The following is a 13,126-nucleotide window of genomic DNA, read 5'->3' as shown; positions in this document are numbered from 1 at the left end:
AAGAGTCCTGGCTCAAAACACCATCTTGAGTTGGCCGATTTCAGGTTAGCTCAATGATCCATTCACAAACACTCAAACAGTAAGCGTCTCTTCATTGAACCTTCCTGTCCCGAGTCTTGAGTCCTCCCCCTCAGGTCAAATACCCGTTGAATTGTCTTTGTTGTCGGCTTGGACTCAGTAGAGAGTCCAGGCTTTGTAACTTGTATTTCAGTGGACTTAGAATATTTTTTTGAATAGGAAATGTTGTAAGTATCTGGATTCAGGACCATTCACCGTTTACCCATTAGGAATTTGCAGACGACATCCGTGTTTAGGCTCAATTCCGCAGATGCCAGAAGACGCAACCGTTGGACCGTCCCATCCTACTTTCAGGCCGCCTCTGATTGTAGCTCCTCGGTGTGGTCGACGTCCACAGCCGGGATAAATCTAGCCCAACTAATTGTCTCCAATTCCAGGAAGTTCAACGATACTAACCGGTCGTATTGTCTATTTACACATCTGGACGAATTCTCATCATTTCGCGCATCGTAAGCATCATCTCACTGAATCTACTGTAAGGAGAAAGTGTACCTTTGTGCGAATGCACCACATATGTGCGGTAACGAACTGCAACCAACATGAGATTTCTGAAACAATTGCTGCATTGGACCAATATTGTGCTGGAAGCAAATTTAACGTTGTTGCAAGATCGATATGAGACAGGTCCACCATTCGTCCAATTTTAGCATTGGGCCAATACGACCTTGGTGGAATATCGGTGGAATATTGGCTCTATCTTGTGCCTGACTCATCTCCATCTTGAAAGACCGTTATTTGAAGCCAATGTTTAACCATGATAAAGAATCATATGTAAACAACAATGTTGTACCAAATCATCATATATGTGCGGTTACGAACTGAAGCCAATGCAAGGTTTCTGAAACAGACGGTGCATTGGAACAGATCAAAAATGGGGATTGGGCTAATTAATGAAACGAAAACAGATATAGCTGCCAATACAGTTTATTAAACGTGGTAGCAAAGAGCAAACAACTCCAAATTACGTTTTTTTTAAGTTTAATCGTTGTTGACGGCTTCGTCTGCCGTTCCACGTCGTACTTTTTGCTTTAAAAACTTGTCTATGGCAGTTTTCTTAATGGCAGTGAGTTTCTTCCTATCAGCGACCCCACCGTCCTCATCCGCTGCATTAGCGAAAGTGTCTAATCCCATTTCCTTTAGAATGGTGTCGTTTGTCAACTCTTGGCTGGTGTTGCTGGCCCAACGCCCAATTATGTCTAAATTAAAGAGTAAACAAAAAAGATTAAAACAGGTAGAAAAAAGGGAATTGCTTTAAAAGTTTACCGATTACAAAGGAACAAATCATCTACATATCAGTAAAGACGTGTTTAACTTTAGTTTTTTTACGGGGGAAGTACATCATTCTGAGCTCTTTAGACATAAGGCTCTTTAATACATTTCTGACAATAGCCTTTAGGCTCTTGTTGGTCCTCACCAGGGTCAGGACGTTTCTGATTTGTGTCTTTAGCGTTGCATCATTCCTCATCTTAACTTCAAGTTCCTCGAAAAACGTCTGAGTTGTCACAGGCAACTCATCGGCACAGTCAGTTGAGCATGGCGAGCCATTAATTGGTGTAGGCAGGTTGGTAGCGATTTCAAGTCTCCTCGTCATGAACAAGTCAGTCAGCTGCTGTATTCCCATTTTGATCTCAATAAGCATTTTTGCAACGTCAACCTGTACCAACATTGCTTTTTCTGCCTGCTGGATTACTACAACAACAAACAAGTAAACAAAAGAAATCTTTAGTAGTTGTCACTTAGGTGTACCAATAAAGACATTTTCCTTACCCAATATGTCTTCATCGCTTACAGAAATAACATCCTGTATTACCTCGTCGTTTTACACCAAAATTTCTCTGGTTTCTCTCATTTGGACGTGAGCCACACCCCCTTCTATCGGTTGAGTTACCGTTTCATCTTCTGGTCTCTTCATCTTGTTCGTGAAACACCCCCTCCCCCTTCTTCTTTTGCTGGATGAGTTCCCGTTCTGAAGGCGTATTTCAGTCATTTGAATTCCTTTCTTTCACCTCGTCCTCTGACGTAGATTCTTCAGAGCTATTGTGATCTAGATTTTCAGAACTCTTTCTAAAGGGACAGAAGGGTGAGCTTGTTACAGAACAGACGAATCAGACTCTGGCTTTTCAGCAGGAGTTACTATACCACAAATATAAAAAAGTTATAATCTGGACTTACAGTTTCATAATTCAAATTGTTACATATCGTACCTTTTGACTTCTGGGCTTTGGTTACAGTCTTATTTGATGTTGCCGTTGTTAGGTTTTTTAGAGCTTCTGCAATGAAGAAAAAATAGTATGCTATTTCACCATATCACCTTCAAAACCCGTATAGAATCACCTGCTTGTGTTGTAGAGCCATCACCCTTTTCCTTATGGTTACTCTCTTTCACTTTTCGGTTCCGAGTTAACTTTATTTCCTGAAATACACAAGGCAACATGAACACTGTATTGAGAGAAAAATATAACAAAATTCCATAATGAATGTACCTTGGGGAATACGTGGAGCTACAGGTGTAACTTGCACTACTTGTTAGACTTCTTTGTTGCCGGACGCTCCGATGATGATGATGAAGGCTCGGCATAATTAGTATTTGGCAGTTTCGTTTTGGTTCTGTTTTTTACAAAATTAGGTTCTGGGAAGGGGCATAATTAGCCATTTCACTTGTTTGGATCAAAAACACAATATTGTTGCAAAATCGGATAACTTGGTGGGCCATGGTGGAAATCAACATCAACTGACGTGCCTGATTCACGGGCAAGAAACAATATTGCTCGCAATATTGCCCAATATGTCAAGCCTATGTTCATTTCGGTAAGGTTAGCGTTGGTTAATCTATTTAAATGAATGCAAATGGGGTCACGGCTTGAAAAATATTGGAATTACGATTTAAACAGCCAGGCCAATATGCAAATTGGGCCACGTTTGAAAAGTCAGGTTCAACCAATGTAAGTACCCCGCTACCAACCCAATGTCTGTATGCACCTTTGAGATTTTCATGTTTTGTACATCGCAGATAACCAATGTATCCAACAAGTAATTTGTAATGAAAGGATTTCAAGATTAGTTTAGAATAGGGACAAGTTTCTGATAGGTTAACCAACATTCCGCTGACACCGATTTTCTCAGCTTAGACCAAAGCAGACATAATGATGAAGAGTTTGGTACCGCATTTGGTCAAACTTGCCAGTCCAATACAAAAATTCTAATCATAGCCGCAATTTTGCCAACATTACATATTAAAGTGAGGATTATTCGCAGTAGTTGAATTCCTACATTGGTTTAGCATAGGACCCAGCTTGAAAATTACACTGCAAAATTTAAGTTACATCGGTAAACCAACCTTCTGCAAATACTGCATTTCTGTACGACATTGATCTATGAAATGACGAGCTGAATACAACATTACGCCAAACTCTGAAATCCATATGGGGAAATACAAGTGTTATTATTTATTATTTATTAGTTGTTATCATTGCAAAAGACGGAACCCAATTTTAAAAAGCATTTTTAAAGCATCTTCACGTGACCCCAGAAAGTTTCATATGGAAAAGCAGAGAAAAAATTAATTAAGTGAGCCATCGATCTCAAGTCATCAACTAAATGAATGAGTGAATGAACATTGTGAATGAGGTGGTTCTTGCTATAAATTTCTCCAAATTGAAAAGCAAAATATTGCAAAAAATCTTGAGCCAATTAAGAGTAGGTTTTAGACAACGTATACTAGAGCAGAGAATACGAATTTCCAACTCTTAATACAAAAAATGGGTTTACTTTTCTGTTTATAAAATTCCCTTGAAGATTACTGGTCCAATATGAAGAAAAATTTTACGCAGTTCGTTGGCTTTTAGCTGATTGGGATATTTGGGATATTCATTCCCTTATAAAAGACACCGTAGTTCCTAAAATATAACGATAGTAATTACATTGAAAATCAAGATTTCGTGGCGCAACGGTAGCGCGCCTGACTCCAGATCAGGAGGTTGCGTGTTCAAATCACGTAGAGATCAAGCAAAAATGTTTCTTGTAAAGGTATGTTTAGGCTTTTAAAACGGATATGACGTTCAAATAACATTAATCACCATTGTTTCTATATCTTGTTATCTCAACACACATGTATCCTAATTCAATTTGAATCTTAGTCAGCTGTTTTTTTTTCTTTTTATCAAATTGTGACTTTAGATCTACACGGGACTACAGTTTTTGGAATGGGAGAGCATAGAACCAAGTGAGTTTACAAAAGGGGGAACATTTGCGTCTGAATGTCGATTACCACAGCAGTTGGAACACGACGAGTTTGAACCGATAACTATCTTGGGTTTCCACGATACAAACACAGAGTCTGGCGATGGATATAACTTGTACCTCTCTGTCCTACAAATGGTTTTTCGCCAATTGGTATGGTCAAAGGAAGATTAAGTAATCTAAACCAATCTGGCAAACAAAAAAGAGTCCGCTTAAAGAGATTGCTTCAACCACCACTAACCACTAAGTACCGTCCTTATACGTACTGCGCAAGAATATCAGCAAACTAAACTCAATAGAGTAGATTCTACCAATCTGTCTTGGGCAATGGTGATTAAAATGCATCGACCGGGAATCGAACCCGGCCGCCCGCGTGGCAGGCGAGCATTCTACCACTGAACCATCGATGCTTGCCCCTCATGTATACTTCTTGATACAAATTGCACGACGACAACCCATCTATTGTAGCCGACTATCATGCCTAAGCTTGTTAGCTTTCATTACGGAAATCAAGGCTTGTGACGATCAAAAGATCCAAGGAAATATAAAAAAATAACCTGACTAATCTGACTGACTCTTTCAAAAGACGAAATGTGTTCGTGTGATAATCAATCTTACAATCAGAATCTATTCCTTTATAAAATACACCGTAGTTCCCGAAATATAACGATAGTAATTACATCGAAAATCAAGATTTCGTGGCGCAACGGTAGCGCGCCTGACTCCAGATCAGGAGGTTGCGTGTTCAAATCACGTCGAGATCAAGTAAAAATATTTCTTGTGAAGGTATGTTTAGGCTTTTAAAACGGATACAACGTTCAAATAACATTAATCACCATTGTTTCTATATCTTGTTATCTCAACACACATGTATCCTAATTCAATTTGAATCTTAGTCAGCTGTTTTTTTTTTCTTTTTATCAAAATGTGACTTTAGATCTACACGGGACTACAGTTTTTGGAATGGGAGAGCATAGAACCAAGTGAGTTTACAAAAGGGGGAACATTTGCGTCTGAATGTCGATTACCACAGCAGTTGGAACACGACGAGTTGGAACCGATAACTATCTTGGGTTTCCACGATACAAACACAGAGTCTGGCGATGGATATAACTTGTACCTCTCTGTCCTACAAATGGTTTTTCGCCAATTGGTATGATCAAAGGAAGATTAAGTAATCTAAACCAATCTGGCAAACAAAAAAGAGTCCGCTTAAAGAGATTGCTTCAACCACCACTAACCACTAAGTACCGTCCTTATACGTACTGCGCAAGAATATCAGCAAACTAAACTCAATAGAGTAGATTCTACCAATCTGTCTTGGGCAATGGTGATTAAAATACATCGACCGGGAATCGAACCCGGGCCGCCCGCGTGGAAGGAGAGCATTCTACCACTGAACCATCGATGATTGCCCCTCACGTATACTTCTTGATAAAATTTGCACGACGACAACCCATCTATTGTAGCCGACTATCATGCCAAAGCTTGTTAGCTTTCATTACGGAAATCAAGGCTTGTGGCGATCAAAAGATCCAAGGAAATATAAAAAAATAACCTGACTAATCTGACTGACTCTTTCAAAAGACTAAATGTGTTCGTGTGATAATCAATCTTACCATCAGGATCTATTCCCTTATAAAAGACACCGTAGTTCCCCAAAAATATCGATAGTAATTACATCGAAAATCAAGATTTCGTGGCGCAACGGTAGCGCGCCTGACACCAGATCAGGAGGTTGCGTGTTCAAATCACGTCGAGATAAAGCAAAAATATTTCTTGTGAAGGTATGTTTAGGCTTTTAAAACGGATACAACGTTCAAATAACATTAATCACCATTGTTTCTATATCTTGTTATCTCAATACACATGTATCCTAATTCAATTTGAATCTTAGTCAGCTGTTTTTTTTTCTTTTTATCAAAATGTGACTTTAGATCTACACGGGACTACAGTTTTTGGAATGGGAGAGCATAGAACCAAGTGAGTTTACAAAAGGGGGAACATTTGCGTCTGAATGTCGATTACCACAGCAGTTGGAACACGACGAGTTTGAACCGATAACTATCTTGGGTTTCCACGATACAAACACAGAGTCTGGCGATGGATATAACTTGTACCTCTTTGTCCTACAAATGGTTTTTCGCCAATTGGTATGATCAAAGGAAGATTAAGTAATCTAAACCAATCTGGCAAACAAAAAAGAGTCCGCTTAAAGAGATTGCTTCAACCACCACTAACCACTAAGTACCGTCCTTATACGTACTGCGCAAGAATATCAGCAAACTAAACTCAATAGAGTAGATTATACCAATCTGTCTTGGGCAATGGTGATTAAAATGCATCGACCGGGAATCGACCCCGGGCCGCCCGCGTGGAAGGAGAGCATTCTACCACTGAACCATCGATGCTTGCCCCTCACGTATACTTCTTGATATAAATTGCACGACGACAACCCATCTATTGTAGCCGACTATCATGCCAAAGCTTGTTAGCTTTCATTACGGAAATCAAGGCTTGTGGCGATCAAAAGATCCAAGGAAATATAAAAAAATTACCTGACTAATCTGACTGACTCTTTCAAAAGACTAAATGTGTTCGTGTGATAATCAATCTTACCATCAGAATCTATTCCTTTATAAAACCCACCGTAGTTCCCAAAATATAACGATAGTAATTACATTGAAAATCAAGATTTCGTGGCGCAACGGTAGCGCGCCTGACTCCAGATCAGGAGGTTGCGTGTTCAAATCACGTGGAGATCAAGCCAAAATGTTTCTTGTGAAGGTATGATTAGGCTTTTAAAACGGATGTAACGTTCAAATAACATTAATCACCATTGTTTTTTATATCTTGTTATCTCAACACACATGTATCCTAATTCAATTTGAATCTTAGTCAGCTGTTTTTTTTTTCTTTTTATCAAAATGTGACTTTAGATCTACACGGGACTACAGTTTTTGGAATGGGAGAGCATAGAAACAAGTGAGTTTACAAAAGGGGGAACATTTGCGTCTGAATGTCGATTACCACAGCAGTTGGAACACGACGAGTTTGAACCGATAATTATCTTGGGTTTCCACGATACAAACACAGAGTCTGGCGATGGATATAACTTGTACCTCTCTGTCCTACAAATGGTTTTTCGCCAATTGGTATGATCAAAGGAAGATTAAGTAATCTAAACCAATCTGGCAAACAAAAAAGAGTCCGCTTAAAGAGATTGCTTCAACCACCACTAACCACTAAGTACCGTCCTTATACATACTGCGCAAGAATATCAGCAAACTAAACTCAATAGAGTAGATTCTACCAATCTGTCTTGGGCAATGGTGATTAAAATGCATCTATCGGGAATCGAACCCGGGCCGCCCGCGTGGCAGGCGAACATTCTACCACTGAACCATCGATGCTTGCTCCTCAAGTATACTTCTTGATACAAAATGCACGACGACAACCCATCTATGGTAGCCGACTATCATATCTAAGCTTGTTAGCTTTCATTACGGAAATCATGGCTTGTGGCGATCAAAAGATCCAAGGAAATATAAAAAAATAACCTGACTAATCTGACTGACTCTTTCAAAAGACTAAATGTGTTCGTGTGATAATCAATCTTACCATCAGGATCTATTCCCTTATAAAAGACACCGTAGTTCCCCAAAAATATCGATAGTAATTACATTGAAAATCAAGATTTCGTGGCGCAACGGTAGCGCGCCTGACACAAGATCAGGAGGTTGCGTGTTCAAATCACGTCGAGATAAAGCAAAAATATTTCTTGTGAAGGTATGTTTAGGCTTTTAAAACGGATACAACGTTCAAATAACATTAATCACCATTGTTTCTATATCTTGTTATCTCAACACACATGTATCCTAATTCAATTTGAATCTTAGTCAGCTGTTTTTTTTTCTTTTTATCAAAATGTGACTTTAGATCTACACGGGACTACAGTTTTTGGAATGGGAGAGCATAGAACCAAGTGAGTTTACAAAAGGGGGAACATTTGCGTCTGAATGTCGATTACCACAGCAGTTGGAACACGACGAGTTTGAACCGATAACTATCTTGGGTTTCCACGATAAAAACACAGAGTCTGGCGATGGATATAACTTGTACCTCTCTGTCCTACAAATGGTTTATTCGCCAATTGGTATGATCAAAGGAAGATTAAGTAATCTTAACCAATCTGGCAAACAAAAAAGAGTCCACTTAAAGAGATTGCTTCAACCACCACTAACCACTAAGTACCGTCCTTATACGTACTGCGCAAGAATATCAGCAAACTAAACTCAATAGAGTAGATTCTACCAATCTGTCTTGGGCAATGGTGATTAAAATGTATCGACCGGGAATCGAACCAGGGCCGCCCGCGTTGCAGGCGAGCATTCTACCACTGAACCATCGATGCTTGCCCCTCAGGTATACTTCTTGATACAAATTGCACGACGACAACCCATCTATTGTAGCCGACTATCATGCCTAAGCTTGTTAGCTTTCATTACGGAAATCAAGGCTTGTGGCGATCAAAAGATCCAAGGAAATATAAAAAAATAACCTGACTAATCTGACTGACTCTTTCAAAAGACTAAATGTGTTCGTGTGATAATCAATCTTACCATCAGAATCTATTCCTTTATAAAAGACACCGTAGTTCCCAAAATATAACGATAGTAATTACATTGAAAATCAAGATTTCGTGGCTCAACGGTAGCGCGCCTGACTATAGATCAGGAGGTTTCGGTTTCAAATCACGTCGAGATCAAGAAACTAATCTCTCTTTTATAGGTATCTTTGTGCTTATATAACGGATAAAACGTTCAAATAACATTAATCACCATTGTTTCTATATCTTGTTATCTCAACACACATGTATCCTAATTCAATTTGAATCTTAGTCAGCTGTTTTTTTTTTTCTTTTTATCAAAATGTGACTTTAGATCTACACGGGACTACAGTTTTTGGAATGGGAGAGCATAGAACCAAGTGAGTTTACAAAAGGGGGAACATTTGCGTCTGAATGTCGATTACCACAGCAGTTGGAACACGACGAGTTTGAACCGATAACTATCTTGGGTTTCCACGATACAAACACAGAGTCTGGCGATGGATATAACTTGTACCTCTCTGTCCTACAAATGGTTTTTCGCCAATTGGTATGATCAAAGGAAGATTAAGTAATCTAAACCAATCTGGCAAACAAAAAAGAGTCCGCTTAAAGAGATTGCTTCAACCACCACTAACCACTAAGTACCGTCCTTATACGTACTAGGCAAGAATATCAGCAAACTAAACTCAATAGAGTAGATTCTACCAATCTGTCTTGGGCAATGGTGATTAAAATGCATCGACCGGGAATCGAACCCGGGCCGCCCGCGAGGCAGGCGAGCATTCTACCACTGAACCATCGATGCTTGCCGCTCACGTATACTTCTTGATACAAATTGCACGACGACAACCCATCTATTGTAGCCGACTATCATGCCTAAGCTTGTTAGCTTTTATTACGAAAATCAAGGCTTGTGGCGATCAAAAGATCCAAGGAAATATAAAAAAATAACCTGACTAATCTGACTGACTCTTTCAAAAGACTAAATGTGTTCGTGTGATAATCAATCTTACCATCAGAATCTATTCCTTTATAAAAGACACAGTAGTTCCCAAAATATAACGATAGTAATTACATCGAAAATCAAGATTTCGTGGCGCAACGGTAGCGCGCCTGACTCCAGATCTGGAGGTTGCGTGTTCAAATCACGTCGAGATCAAGCAAAAATATTTCTTGTGAAGATATGTTTAGGCTTTTAAAACGGATATAACGTTCAAATTACATTAATCACCATTGTTTCTATATCTTGTTATCTCAACAAACATGTATCCTAATTCAATTTGAATCTTAGTCGGCTGTTTTTTTTTCTTTTTATCAAAATGTGACTTTAGATCTACACGGGACTACAGTTTTTGGAATGGGAGAGCATAGAACCAAGTGAGTTTACAAAAGGGGGAACATTTGCGTCTGAATGTCGATTACCACAGCAGTTGGAACACGACGAGTTTGAACCGATAACTATCTTGGGTTTCCACGATACAAACACAGAGTCTGGCGATGGATATAACTTGTACCTCTCTGTCCTACAAATGGTTTATTCGCCAATTGGTATGATCAAAGGAAGATTACGTAATCTAAACCAATCTGGCAAACAAAAAAGAGTCCGCTTAAAGAGATTGTTTCAACCACCACTAACCACTAAGTACCGTCCTTTTACGTACTGCGCAAAAATATCAGCAAACTAAACTCAATAGAGTAGATTCTACCAATCTGTCTTGGGCAATGGTGATTAAAATGCATCGACCGGGAATCGAACCAGGGCCGCCCGCGAGGCAGGCGTGCATTCTACCACTGAACCATCGATGCTTTCTCCTTTCGTATACTTCTTAATACAAATTGCACGACGACAACCCATCTATTGTAGCCGACTATCATGCCTAAGCTTATTAGCTTTTATTACGAAAATCAAGGCTTGTGGCGATCAAAAGATCCAAGGAAATATAAAAAAATAACCTGACTAATCTGACTGACTCTTTCAAAAGACTAAATGTGTTCGTGTGATAATCAATCTTACCATCAGAATCTATTCCTTTATAAAAGACACCGTAGTTACCAAAATATAAAGATAGTAATTACATCGAAAATCAAGATTTCGTGGCGCAACGGTAGCGCGCCTGACTCCAGATCAGGAGGTTGCGTGTTCAAATCACGTCGAGATCAAGCAAAATTATTTTATTTCTTGTGAAGGTATGTTTAGGCTTTTAAAACGGATACAACGTTCAAATAACATTAATCACCATTGTTTCTATATCTTGTTATCTCAACACACATGTATCCTAATTCAATTTGAATCTTAGTCAGCTGTTTTTTTTTCTTTTTATCAAAATGTGACTTTAGATCTACACGGGACTACAGTTTTTGGAATGGGAGAGCATAGAACCAAGTGAGTTTACAAAAGGGGGAACATTTGCGTCTGAATGTCGATTACCACAGCAGTTGGAACACGACGAGTTTGAACCGATAACTATCTTGGGTTTCCACGATACAAACACAGAGTCTGGCGATGGATATAACTTGTACCTCTCTGTCCTACAAATGGTTTATTCGCCAATTGGTATGATCAAAGGAAGATTACGTAATCTAAACCAATCTGGCAAACAAAAAAGAGTCCGCTTAAAGAGATTGTTTCAACCACCACTAACCACTAAGTACCGTCCTTTTACGTACTGCGCAAAAATATCAGCAAACTAAACTCAATAGAGTAGATTCTACCAATCTGTCTTGGGCAATGGTGATTAAAATGCATCGACCGGGAATCGAACCCGGGCCGCCCGCGAGGCAGGCGTGCATTCTACCACTGAACCATCGATGCTTACCCCTTTCGTATACTTCTTAATACAAATTGCACGACGACAACCCATCTATTGTAGCCGACTATCATGCCTAAGCTTGTTAGCTTTTATTACGAAAATCAAGGCTTGTGGCGATCAAAAGATCCAAGGAAATATAAAAAAATAACCTGACTAATCTGACTGACTCTTTCAAAAGACTAAATGTGTTCGTGTGATAATCAATCTTACCATCAGAATCTATTCCTTTATAAAAGACACCGTAGTTACCAAAATATAAAGATAGTAATTACATCAAAAATCAAGATTTCGTGGCGCAACGGTAGCGCGCCTGACTCCAGATCAGGAGGTTGCGTGTTCAAATCACGTCGAGATCAAGCAAAATTATTTTATTTCTTGTGAAGGTATGTTTAGGCTTTTAAAACGGATACAACGTTCAAATAACATTAATCACCATTGTTTCTATATCTTGTTATCTCAACACACATGTATCCATCGACAAATCGTCTGCTAGTCGCGCCATGAGAAGGCTGCACAATCCAGTAGCTCCCTGTTTTAGTGATTTAGCTTTTTTAACCTATATTTACCGTGTGTGTTTTACAAGGTTTACTGTACAGTTTCATCTCGTACACTTCTTGGCCCAATTAATTGGATTCCTGTCCATCTAAGTGCAACTGATTTTTCGTTCTCAAATCTTCCCTGAATCTGTCACTCTGGTTCTTTTTTCCACCGCCAGTGGAGCCACTTGAACACACTGTTTACATCAATCAGCAAATGTGTCCTCCTATCGACCGCGATTTATTACTTGCTCTCAAATCAGTTGGTGAGCAGCTGGAACTTCTTAGCTGGACCCCTTGCAAAAATCATCATTCGTTATGGCAGCACAACCTTCTCAGATCTTCTTTTCCACGAACAAGAAGAAGCTACCGGGGGGGAAGAGCTGCTGTCGTCAGATTCGAGGCTAGATGTGCTCTCTACTCCGTGAATCCTTACCAGTTTGCTCGGCCCGCTACCTCTAAAGAGAAGAAGATCCCTCCTCGCGTCTCTGTTCCCAGGCTCGGCTTACTTAATGCCCGCTCGGTTTGCAAGAGAAAACACGACATAGCCGATCTAATCATCTCCTCAGGGCTCGACTTCCTTGCGATTACCGAGACGTGGCTCAATGTCACCCATGGTGATCACATTTTGAAATCGGCATGTCCTCCTGGCTACATGTCATTACACGTTCCTCGTCTGGTCGCGAAGAAGAAGAGGGGTGGTGGTGTCGGTCTAGTCTTCAGGGCGTCTTTTAATGTGAGGGCAGTCCACCTTGACATCTCCCTGACTAGTTTTGAGCTCCTCTGCGTCCAGATCAGTTCATCTACCAAAACTATCCGACTCTACGTCATCTACCGTCCGCCAGAGCGCC

General features: G+C 39.8%; 4 non-coding genes across 4 annotated transcripts; 3 read left to right on the top strand and 1 right to left on the bottom strand.

Moving 5' to 3' along the window:
• The first annotated feature begins 5,009 nt into the window (after positions 1 to 5,009).
• Trnaw-cca lies at positions 5,010 to 5,081 on the top strand. The gene has a single exon. It is a non-coding gene; the product is annotated as a tRNA-Trp (tRNA).
• Positions 5,082 to 8,660: 3,579 nt separating this feature from the next.
• Positions 8,661 to 8,731, bottom strand: Trnac-gca. The gene has a single exon. It is a non-coding gene; the product is annotated as a tRNA-Cys (tRNA).
• Positions 8,732 to 11,017: 2,286 nt separating this feature from the next.
• Positions 11,018 to 11,089, top strand: Trnaw-cca. The gene has a single exon. It is a non-coding gene; the product is annotated as a tRNA-Trp (tRNA).
• Positions 11,090 to 12,023: 934 nt separating this feature from the next.
• On the top strand, positions 12,024 to 12,095 carry Trnaw-cca. The gene has a single exon. It is a non-coding gene; the product is annotated as a tRNA-Trp (tRNA).
• Positions 12,096 to 13,126: the final 1,031 nt, after the last annotated feature.

Source organism: Daphnia pulex, chromosome 10, assembly GCF_021134715.1.
Source record: "Daphnia pulex isolate KAP4 chromosome 10, ASM2113471v1".
In the NCBI taxonomy this organism is placed as follows: Eukaryota; Metazoa; Arthropoda; class Branchiopoda; order Diplostraca; family Daphniidae; genus Daphnia; species Daphnia pulex.
Note: the sequence above shows the minus strand (reverse complement) of the source record. Positions and strands in the feature narration are given on the sequence as shown.